The sequence below is a fragment of the Chlorocebus sabaeus genome, chromosome 8, assembly GCF_047675955.1.
Source record: "Chlorocebus sabaeus isolate Y175 chromosome 8, mChlSab1.0.hap1, whole genome shotgun sequence".
In the NCBI taxonomy this organism is placed as follows: domain Eukaryota; kingdom Metazoa; phylum Chordata; class Mammalia; order Primates; family Cercopithecidae; genus Chlorocebus; species Chlorocebus sabaeus.
In genome coordinates this window covers 139993589-140006391 of record NC_132911.1, presented here as the reverse complement: position 1 = coordinate 140006391, position 12803 = coordinate 139993589, and positions in this window count along the sequence as shown.

Genomic DNA, 12803 nt, shown 5'->3' with positions numbered 1-12803 from the left:
ACTCCTAAAGCTCTCATTATGTGAGACTTGAATCATGAAAGTGAAAAGACTTGCTCAGTCCCACAGCGGGGGCCACAGTGGACACATTGGAAGAAAATGCAATTTCCCATATCCTTCCCCAGCAATGTTTTCACTGCACTAAACTCTCACTTTTTGCAAAAGTATTTTTTCCTGTAGTGACATTATAATTAGGAAATCTTTCGGCCATTTAGAGAAAAAGACCTTCATTAAAGTTTAAAACCCTTCCCCAGGTGAGAACACTCGTAGCTTCAAACCCCACGACTGTTTTTCATTACAAAAAATGCCATTGAAAAATTGACATTCTTTCAGATTATGCCAACAAAAATTGATTTTACATGTATAAAAGTTTATTACTAACTCTTAAAGTTCTACGTCCCTCTGTCACCATGTCTAAGGGAGTTGGCAGGGTAACTGTTGATGCAGAAAGGTCAAGATGGAAAGGGATTATAGGAATGAATGGCAATTCAGCTCTGTCTTTCCTTCTAAAGTGATTAAAAATTAAAATGAGAAACAAGACCCAAAACAGTATCAGCCCCTGACTGGTTCTTTGCTTTTGTTATTATTAACTTTACACATCTGAAGACATGGCCTCATCACCTACTGGCTTGGTCTAATGTGCTCTATGGAACCAATCCTCACCTGAGTTAGGTGTGAGCACTTGGGTCATTTCCAGGATCGTTCCCTTTAAATTTTGTTCAGTTCATCTTACTTTATCTAATGATCTACAACATGGGCTTCATTCATTTATTCATTCACTTATTTAAACCTATGATGTCCTTCGTATATGCTAGACTCTGTGAAAGGAAGCTTCTTGTCAAATCAAGTTTAGTGCAGTGTTTCTCAACATCTCATTTTTAAATAGTAATACTTCCCTAAGAGGCAGTTATATATATATTTGTAATTTTTTTCTCTAATCACCCTACCACGTTTATGTACTGGGGCCCTTGAAAGGCCCTTTAGAGGGTCACAGATCATTGTAATAGCTAAGATTTTAAGAATTTTTGCCACAAAGCACTAATTTTCACCCCTAGATGACATCACTCCTGCTGAGAACACACAAGCTAATGACAGAAAGAAAAAAGAATATGTATATATTCAGTAGTTGTCTGACATATGCTTTGGAGAAGGACCACGCAGCTGCTACAGGAGCAATGAACCAGGGGTTATATATCCCAAACTGAAGACATCACAAAAGAATTCTACAGTAGGCGGGAAGGAGTCCTAGAGTGAGTTTGAGTGATGACTGAAAAGGGGTAAAGCAAAGACCAGGGCCAGTGGAAGGTACATCATCGACCTGAAGACAAACGTCCTATGATGGCAAATGTGTTTTCTAAGAAGCTGCCATCAAATTTTTGGCTTTTAAGGCTTGTTTATTTCATTATGCACCACTTGGCTTTATGCTTTGTTAGGAAAAACAAAACGAAACAAAAACCAACAAAAATTCTGAAAATGTCCAGAATAATTTTCTATATTCTCTCCAGCTTACCTGTTCCAAATTCAATCATGTATCAATTGAAGTCTACTTTCTCGTTTGCTATTTGTGATTGATTTCGTTCAAGCTATTTGTGGCTTCTGCAGGAAGGCTGTATTCATCCCAAATGATGATTATTTAAATCTCTGCCTAAAAGTGGCACATGTCACCTTCACTCATGTACCATTGGCCGAGACAAAACACATATTTCCCATGTGGTTCCATCATCTCTCTTTTCTCTTCTTCCACAGAGATGGCAAAACCTAAGTAAGAGCTATCTTTCATCATGTGTTCCAGAACACACCATACATATATGGAGTACAGTCAGACAATCCATACCAGCCATGAACAAGAATGAGAAATGAACTTTGTTCTGGAATGCCATAAAGATTGTGATTCATTTGTTACTGAAGATTAACTTAGCCTACGGTGACTAATACATTCTTCTTTTCTCGCTGCTCTGTGTTGGCTAATGCATGTGATCTTTTGAATAGTTAGACATTAATCTTTTTATTAATATTTTTATTCAGATTGTTCTTCTGTGTGTGGCGTTCTATAATGACAAAAACCACAATTAATTTTGCACCAACCTTGCATACTAGTTTTTACAGGTACTTAGTACCAGACCTATATATGGAGAATGCTGCAGGTGTGGACTACTGCTGATCGGACATTCTTCTAGTCAATTCATTTCATTTAGAAGGTGATAGAAGAACATGAATGTCATATCCTTTCTCTATAAGCAGATGTTTAAAATATAAGTTCAAAGGTCATAGTCCGGTGCTCATGTCTCAGCTGTCAATTATGTTGAAATAAATCACATTGAAATGAACAATTTATGAAAATCATAGAGTTGATGACTTGAATTAAGACTAAATTTCAAACAGGATCATTGACTTTTTGCAATAATATCCATTACATGTGTGTAACACATTATCATGTACATGTTTTCACATGCATGATTTTATTAAACTCTTACAATCCAATGCAGTACAAATTTTTAATATACTATTATACAAATAAATAACCTTCAGGTCCCTAGGATGTATATAAGAAAATCGTTATGGGGCAAGAAAATTGTTATGGGGTAAGAAAATAAGAGGAAATTAATGTTAACAATAATGTCTGTACAAATTTTAAATAGAATTTGGGATTAATGTCCAAAATATTTTCCAAATTATGTCAGAGATTATGTACTAGAGATTGTGAATTAAACAAGACAGACATAGACCCTAATTTTCTATGTTAGAAGTCAACAGAAAGATATCTTTAAAACCCTCAATTAAGTGTCTGAATTTAACTTTTTAATTTTAACTATAATAAAACAGAAATATTGGGTGCATGACAATAGATTTTAGGGTCCTGACCTGTACTGGGATGATCACAAATGTTTTCTTCAAGAAATTTCTGAGTTTTGAAAGATGTATGAAAATTATTCAAGTGAATATTCAGGGCTGGGTGGTGAAAATATATCTCCAAGTGATGCAAGTACATGCAAAATTCTTTAGGTGGAGAGGAACATGACACTTGCAAAAAAAAAAGGAAACCAATGTGGTTACAGGGCAGAAAATGACAAGAACAGTGATATCAGCTGGTGGTGGTGAAGAAAGCAGGGGGTGGTCCTGCCTGCTTTGTAGACCAGACTAAGGATGGTGACCTTTTTCTTAGAGCAATGGAAAATTATTTTAAGTAGAGAAATACATGATTAAGTTTGCATTCTTAAAAGTTCGTTCTTGATGTAGTGCAAAAACAGATAGGAGAAGGGCAAAAATAAATTTAAGAAGACAAGGTAGGAGACCAGAAACGGAAGAAAAGTTTCCCGTCACAAAGAAGACATATTTGAAAGGAGTAGTCTACTCAAGACTTAATTGTGAAATACTAGCTCTATTATCATTATAATGAGAATCAAAGCATGGACGTTGGGTAACACTTCACAGATATGAGAAATGGAAAGCATGGAGCTCAAGGTGCTATCCCAAACTGAGGAATGCAGAACTTTAGGCTGCAAGAGGTGAAGTACGTGTGTTAATGTTCTTAGGTGCTGTCGGCTAGGTACTCAATAACAGTTGGATTCCTTGATTTTCCCTTTTCTGTCTGGACACCCTAAGAAAAGAACTGTATTAATTGTGCATTTTTATTTTCTGTATTTTTTATGTGCTGGCATCTGGGGTCCTGCTGACCCTGGAGACACTGCTCTTCTCAGACCTAGTTCATTCCTAGTGATGTAAATAACTCATTCTAGAGTACCTCTTTCATATGCAAATGAACCCACCCAGGACCCAAACCCCAACCACCTCCTCTACAGGCTCTTATGCTCTGGGCCACTATTCATCTACTGTAATCACCCAGAACCAGGTACCAGATAACTAGAGACAAGTCCTATATTCCAGAGGCTGTGGAAGTTATTCAAACTTGCCAATTCGAAATCTATATACCCGCCTCACTTGTTCCTTCCCACAGAAACACCAATCAAGGCTCTTCTCCATTTTTCTTGCCCATCTGCCTTCTGACCCACACCTTGCGTGACCTGTGTGACCCTGTGTGGTGTGGTGTGTCATCTTCTCTTGGGAACTATGAATATAATAAACTATCTTTACAATGACATCATCTAATCTGTTGGCCTCAGCATACCTGGAAATTTAAAAAACAAAAATAAACAAATTGCATTTTAAAATAAGGCCTGCAGCAAACTTGAGCCTGCAAGTAAAGGCCAACTCTGGAGGAGGTCCTGCCTCATATTTGCAGAGGGCTTGTTTGTGCTAGACATGGTTGCGCTCACTCAGCTAATCCTAATGATACCCCATTATTTAGGAGGACTATATTGATCCCATTATACAGATGTGAAAACTGAGGCACAGTTAGATTAAGTGACTCTCTCTACATCACAAAACGTTTAAATGGTAGCACTGGGCTCCAAACCCATTTCTATCTGACTCCAAATCCTACACTCTTGCCTCCCTGCTGTCAGGACACCACATTCTTCCAAGAAATGCAGAGGTGAGAATAAAGAACCTTCTTCAGAGAATGCATGTTAGAAAATCAGTACTGCTCTCAGAGTGATGCCTACTGATGGGGTCGTAGATGAGAAAACAGGAGCCATGAAAGCAGTTCTACGTGCTCAAACAGAAAAGCAGTGCAGCACAAATTAAGACATCATTGAGTTTTTCTTAAATAGGCACCCAGGCCAACATGGTCACTCTCAGAGGCCACATTTGCCTCTTGGCCAGTTCCAATGATCAGAGTTGATGCTTCCTATAGGTAATTATCCAGGCTCAGGGACTTGCCTCAGTCAATAACTGGAGTGCAGGGAGCTCCCGCAGGGTTATTCACACGGAAGTACTCACTGTATACTCTTGCTCCAACTCACAGACCACATGGCCTGAATGGGAGCAATAAGGCCTCTGCAAAGCTGACCCAGTGCTGTTGAGTAAATTGCAGAGCTGATCTCTCAGCATTAAGAGAAGCCCATTAGCACAACAGAGCTACTGTGGCTGTCAGAACCACTGGGTGCCTGGCCATGCCTGCGTGCTCTGCTGAGACTGGCTTGTCAGGGAGCTGGCTATGCCTTTGAGATAGATCAAAGTTAAGTTGTATGTACTCCACTCACTCCGACTTCTCGAGAAAGGGAGCTTTATGCAGGCTAGGTGCACATAATAGGAATCGTTCAGTGGCTTTGTAGCTCCTCTTTGGTGCATCATTACACTGTCCCAGAAAATGTACTAAATAGGAGAGAGATTCGGAATAATAAAAATCAGTATGGCTCAGGCATCAGCCAGTCGTCATGAGTGCAGCCCATTGACCTACTGGTGCAGCTTCCCCTGCAATGAGGGCAGGGGAGAAACTCCCAGGAGACAACATAAGTAACCCTCAGCCTGTCCTGGTACAAAATGGTCAGTGGTAAGATAAATAATGTGACACACAAGTCCAATCTGCTCCCTATTTTCTGGACTCGTGTTCATATTGTCTTTTCCAGTGTGGACTCTAGACCCTGTCTCCCTCATACAACTTCCGCAATACACTCTAAATGCTCTAAGTTTCCATCAGCATCTTCCCCTAAAACACTCTGACTGAGCCCTCTACAATCAGAAAATGAACCACCCACCCCCAGCATATTGCCTTCTCCTCCTCAATATCTACCTTTCACAGCCCTGTCCTTCTGGATATGGGAAAGTTTTAGGCCTGATTCTCCTGGTTGAGAAACATCTCCAAAACATTGAGAATTTTCCTCTCTTTTATCTATTTTTCTACTTCTCGCTGCTGTTTCTTTCTATTTTCACCATATCCTTTCACTTTGCTGTAATAAGATGCTGTGTAAAAAGGATGGCTTTCTCCTGCCTGTCTTTCCAGGCCCTTATTTATCTTCTGGTTTGCTGCTCTCCTCACCCTAAGCTGAATCTTGATTGTGTTGAATAAAGACAAAGACGCTAAGAGTCTCCACAGCAGTGAAGGAGACCCTGTGTTTCTGAAGTTTTTCTTTTTTGTTTTTTTTTCTTTTTTGTGATTTTTTTAAAGCTACACTGGTACCCAAACATTTCTAGGGTGTTGTGACTGCGGAAGCTGCATCTTTTTTTTTTTTTCTTTTCTTACTAATCCAAACCAAAAAAGATAAATTGTAGTTCATAATTTCTGAAAAGTGGGTGAAAAAAGACATTTTAATAAAGTGAGATCATGGAAGTAGATCACAGCTCCTAAGGACCGTCAGAATCAGGTGAAAATGATTCTTCGCTATACAACTTTATTGTGTGTTTTTGTTTCCAGAATTTTCCGCCAGTGATATCCTGGAAACTTATGGCTGGAACTCAAAATAGGTTCATACACCTGTCATGCTCATTTACCCTCTAGGCGCATGTCTGTCACATAGACAGAGCAATAGGAGTATCTAGCAAACGTGTGTTAATGTTAATTTTGCATCTTTCACATTCCTTTCTGACAGAAACTATCCACTCAAACCACATGGACTATTCTCTCCTTAGGAACTATCTTCTCAATCCAGATTTAGCTACTTAACTAGATCTCAGTAAATTAATTCAGAGTCAATTCATGCATCTCATAGAGAACATAGTTTTGTCATTTTGTAGTTATGTGATGTGTTTAATTCCAATGATGTTTTCAAGTATAATAAGATCATTTTATTCTGAAGATCTAGGTTATAAGCTTTTTCTTAAACGCACATATTTCTTCAAAGATTGAAAGACTGAAGAGCTACAACTGATGAAATTTAAAAGAATATGATGTGGAACGTTGAAACATTTTGAGGACAAGAATAGAACTTTGAAGGGGACAATTTAAGTGAGACATCTGGCTTTGAATGAATAAGTCCTTGAACGTCTAATTTGAAAATGCCAACCAATGTTCCTGTGAAGTGAGCATAGTTTTCGAAAGTAGTAAGTCCTGGAGATTAAACCTATCCTTGACCTTGAAAAACAGGTGGCTTAACTTACCCAAAACTTTAAAATTTTAAGGCATAAAATGAGGCAATCATCTATGGTGGATAGAGTTATTGTGAAAATCAGAGCCACCTATTAAACTGGATCACTCAAACTCAGTCAAGAAATAAAACCCAGTGAATATTTCACATAGAGAGGATCAAGCACACAAATACAGTTACACAGGTGTTGGAAAACTGATAGAGCAAAAATGAAAATCAATGACTGCAGAAAGCTGTGACTTTCCTTAGATTGAAAGAAGAAGAGAGAAGAATGCATGTTGCCTGAAACTAGAAGCAAATAGTGGGGTGCATTTGGGGGCTGGTACTGAGACTGCTAAGAAGAAAAAGCAAACCCAGAATGTTCTTGGCTCCAAATGCTTGATTCTACTTTCCAATCTACTGATTGGAGGAAGACAATGAAAATGTCATCATTGCGATTAAGACACTGCTCTCAGTCTGTCTGGGTTCAAATCCAACTCAGACACTTTCTTGTCCTGTGTCTTTCAGCCAGCCATGAGACCTCTTCGTTCCTCGGCTCTGCCTCAGTAAAAGGGGACAATAGCACTACCCATCTCGTAGGGTTGGCCTCAGCATTCGGTGTAACGCCTGACACTTAGGAAGTGCAATATGAGCATTTGCTAATGTTGCCAGCATTATCATCGTTACTCTTATCTTTTAACATTGTGACAATAGAAGTTCCTTTCCTACCATAGAAACCTGGAAGATGATAAAGTAAATATTGTCTCTTTTCACTGGGTGCTTATCTGTTTTGTGATTAGCTGTTCCCAACTTGACTATTAGCTCCTGAGAGCAAGAACCATTTCTGTTTCATACAAAGATGTCCCTGATATGTGGCACTGTGCCTGGCGTATGAGGCGAATGCATTTAATGCCTGACCACTTGATGCCTGAATAAAATATGTGGCAGCTCCTAATGTCTGGATCGGGGAACTGAATGGACAATGTGACAGTTTTTCATGCAGAGCCACTCTGAGGGAGATCAGGGAAATCCTGGCATATGAGTTTATGAAACCGAATGAAGTTACCCCCCAAAAAAATGTATAAAATGAGAAGAATGCAATTTTTTAGCATTTATTTTATGTCAGGCATTGTTCTAGGTATTGAGGGAAAAGCTGGGAAATGGAAGAAGACAACAGCCCTTGATCTTCCAGAGTTTACGTGGGTGAGGGGGCACATTTTGACATTAGACATGATAAACGAGTAAATCACATAGACTATTTAGGGTAAAGTAAATGCTGTGGCAGAAGCTGAAATTTGAAATATGGTTATCAGCACAGGCCAAACTGAGGACATTTGAAGAAAAAGTTGGAGGAAGTGAGGAAGTGAGCCATATGGATATCCGTGAGAACACTCCAAGAAGATGAAGAAATAGCAAATGTGAATGCACCGAAATAGAAGCTTATTTGATGTGTTCTAGGAGGAACAAGAAGGCTGTGTGGCCACAGCAGAGTAAGCAAGGAAGAAAGTCGTAGAGGATGAAGTCAGGTTAGTGACTAGGTTACACTGAAAACAAACTTCACTGTGAGTGACGTGTGTGGGCGTGGGAAAGGCTGAACAGAGGAATGTCCTAATAGGACTCACATTTCAAAATGACTGCTTTGCCTGGTGAGTTCTTAGTAGCACTCTGGGCAAGGGTGGCTGCAGGGAGAGAGTAACTAGGAAGTAAATGTAATAATTAAGGTACGAGAGAGACACTGGCTTCGACCACAGTGACGGCCGAGGAGGTTGTAAGAAGCAAGTCAGTTTTGGGCAGATAAAAAGGCAAAGCCACGTCAACAGGATTTTCTCAGTGATTAGATGTGGGATTGTAAAAAAGTAAATTTTTAAACATCAAGAATTGTTCAGAGGTTTCTGACCCCAAATGCTAAAAAACTGAGTTGCCTTTATTGTGTAAGAAGCAGGGTTGTGTGAAAAGCGGGATTTCCCCAGCCATCAGATACACTGATACTTAAGGGATGGACAAAGGAAGACAAGCTGATAAAGACACTGAAAAGGAGGGGCCTGAGAAAAAAGATAAAACAAGTAATGAAATATATTTCTACTGAGAGAAAGAAAGCGAATGATACTTCACTTCTGAAGTGGGAAGGTGCAATATTAATGGCATTTTCTGAGACTATACCATTTAGCCTAAGGGTGAGACAGTGCGTTTGTCTCAAAGAAGCAGAATAAGTTTTACTTACAGAGAAGAATTAACGGTTGCTTTGCAGACGGGCAAACCTTCAATACTGTATTGTGCAAAAGAAAAAGTGAAGAACAAAATAATTTAAACTGTATTATCCTTACACTGTAGGGATCTGTCACCTAGGGATTGTAATATGGTCAGTGCTGGCCCATGCTTTGTCTCTGTAGGATGATGAGAAGTATCAAGACTACACACAATGAAAATCTTTACAGGAAGGAAAAAGACTTGAGATAAGTACACTAGTTTTCTATTGCTTTTGTAACAAATTACCATAAACAAGTTACAAAAAAACCTACAGAATTTTTTTTTTTTTTTTCTGTCCAGTTCTGGAGTTCAGAAACCCAAACTGGGTTTTACTGGACCTAAATGAAGGTATCTAAAGGGTTATGCCCCTTCTGAAGTCTCTAGGGAAAATCTTTTCCTTGACTTTTTCACTTCTGGAGGCTTCTTGCATTTCTAGGCTCATGGCCCCTTTCCTCCATCCCTAAGACAGCAGCAGCCCCTGCTTTCTTTTGCATGGTTTCTCTCTGTCCTTAAAACTGACCCCAGATTTCATACAGAATATCTGAATGAAACAAAGGCAAAGCTTTACTGGTGAGCATGAGATGACAAGTCTTTGCTTCATAATCGTCATAACAGAAAGAAACTGTACCCATCAGCTACCCAGCAGGACCTTGACCTCTTTAAGAACCAGGGATGGGTCGACAGGAAAGGAAAGTGGAGTGTAAACCAGTGCTTCAAAACCAGCAGCTGCCACAAACTGTAGTGACCTTTCAGTGTCCCGCCGACTTCCACTCTCTTGCTTCCAGCAGGAGTTAGAATCTAACATTTCTTTACAATGGCCTCTCTAACTTCTTGGACTCAGGGTAAGTGAACAAAAAACACTAAAGGAGTTAACAGGGAAGTCAGTTGCTGCCATGGAGAGTGCAGAGGCATGGTTGACTAGGGTGTGGTTAATGAATTGATACGACGTCTAGTCCTCTTGTTAGTGATAGAGTTTGGCAGAATGGAGGAAGTGTGGACCTTTGAGTTCAACAGGTCGTGGGAGGAATCCCAGGCAGGCTGGGCGCGGTGGCTCAAGCCTGTAATCCCAGCACTTTGGGAGGCCGAGACGGGCAGATCACTAGGTCAGGAGATCGAGACCATCCTGGCTAACACGGTGAAACCCCATCTCTACTAAAAATACAAAAAACTAGCCGGACGAGGTGGCAGGCGCCTGCAGTCCTAACTGCTCGGGAGGCTGAGGCAGGAGAATGGCGTGAACCCGGGAGGCGGAGCTTGCAGTGAGCCGAGATCCCGCCACCGCACTCCAGGCTGGGCGACAGAGCGAGACTCCGTTTCAAAAAAAAAAAAAAAAAAAAAGGAATCCCAGGCAGTCTTTCTACTTAGGTTGTCTTTGGCAAGTCACTTACCTCCTTGAGTCTTAATTCTTTTATTAATAAGATTAAGAAAATAATACCTCTTTCAGAGGGCTGCTGTGAATATAAAGGAAATAAGTTACATTAGGAACCCAGCGGAATGTGTGACATATGGTGGATACTTGATATTAGCATGCCTTCCTTAATGATGGAGTTGAGCAGAATCAGACAGGGTCAATTTGAATTTTGAGGGTAAAGGAGAAGGTAGTTAGGAGAAATATGTTAATGGGGCACAGGACACTGACAGCAGTGCATGGAGAGGATAAATGCAACGACAGTGATTGGGATTATCCCAGAGTTCTCTTTGGATGAGCAAAATGGCACCCAAAGCAAATACCTATTGGGAAGTACAGAAGGGGCAGTACCAGGCATAGGGCTGAGATATTGGGCCATGCCAGCACACTATATGGAGCAGAGGTTACTTGAGTGACTTAAATACTAAGCAGTGCTTACCTCCCACACTGCAAAGCTCCGTAGTGAAAATGGCAGTAAGTGAGTAGAAAGTGGATAGAAGGAGAAGCAAAGGAGGATGCAAAAGAGGAAGAAAAAGAAGAGGAGTCAGAGATAGAGTATAAAGTAAAGGAGAATGTGTTTAAAACGAAAATATGTTTTAAAAGTGTTTTGGGCAGTGCATGCTGCATACATAGTAGCAAGCCACTATGTATGTGAGTTATTGATATTGGCTGACATCACTGTTGTTGTTAAGTGAACACACAGTTCACACCCAGGCCTGCCTGCCTTCTAAGCCCGCGTTCATTCTCTTTTCTCATTCAACCTTCTAAGTGCTGAGGGAGGAGTTGAGGTGGAGAAATCAGAAGCAGGAGGTAAACCAGTATGTGTTTATGGCTCAACGCAGAGTCAATTCAAGTTTTAAATGAATTTTTAAACCCTAGGGTAAAAGAAAACATGAGATGAAGTCAAACCAATTGAGACTCAAGACAACGCAGTAAAGGAGGACAGAATATAGCAAGAGCATTCAAGATATTTACTAAACCCAAGGTCACAGAAGCCTGTTTTTTTGGAGACGGGGGAATGTCACTGAATGGATGAGTTATCTTTATTGGAAAGCACCATATCACATAGATATGTGTTTGGAATGGAGGTGATTACACCAGCCCACTGTCATGTGGGTGTGGGAATTCTTTAAGGTCTACATGACCTCTGACACATGAAGGGCATAGTTATTTATGTGTGCAAAAACTAATGGCTGGATTCATGCCTTATCTTGATGAGAGCTGGGTCATTGCCCATTTTTGAGGCCTTTAAATCCCTTTATCTTCTTCAGTATAAACCTTTTCTTCTCTTCTGGGAAATGTTCCTACTCAGAACTGTAATTTAATGAAACTGTCACAAAAGGACTCTCTTCAACATCCTTACTTGTTACACAATAGCCAATTACAGTGCTAATTTCTCCAACAGGGTGATTGGTTCAAGATAGTCGTGAAATCAGCAAAACTAATCAAAATCTTACCTGAGATGTCCTCTGGAAGAGGAGAGGGTTCTACTTCTCTTGAATATCAAGCTGCATGACCCCAACTGTCTGCCAAAAACCACATTTCCTGATCACCTGATTAATGACTCACCAATATGAAGTCATTTCACAGAGGAGAGTGAATCTGAAATAGAGAGAGACACAGGTGACTCATGACATCCTGCTAACCCGTGATTCCCTGATCCTCCTCCTGACAAAAGCCAGATCAATTCCTGTACTTTCCACCCAATGCAAACCAATAACTCCCTCTTTCCCTTCCCCCATCCCTCCCTTCTTTATCATTCAGTTTGAACTAGGTGTCTATTACTTGAAATGAAAAGGTTTCTAATTAAATTAGGAGAAAATATTCAAAAATTAATAACATTAATGTTTGGAGGCCTTTGACTCCAACCAGTGGTACAAGGATATATTAAGAGGTATTTTTAGTATCTAAGATGTGGGCAGAGGCAAAGAAAGCTGAAGGCTGCAGTAAGAGAGAGAAAAAAAGTAACCTCCAGTTCATTATTTATAATAGTAGAATTCAGGCACTGCATGTATGAGAATTGACGGAACAGCAGAAAGGAATATTAACTAATTGCCAAGAATTAGGGGTTGAAGGAAACCACCCCATCCTGGTCAAAGCTCTACAGCAGAGAAACCCCTGCCCAGCAGAACAAAACTAAAACCACAATGAAAGGCAGCTCAACGTGAAGGAGTTAGAATTCATCACGACTAGATTAGAACATTTAAAAAAAGTAAATCTCATCCCAATATTAGGCAATTTAGAGGCAT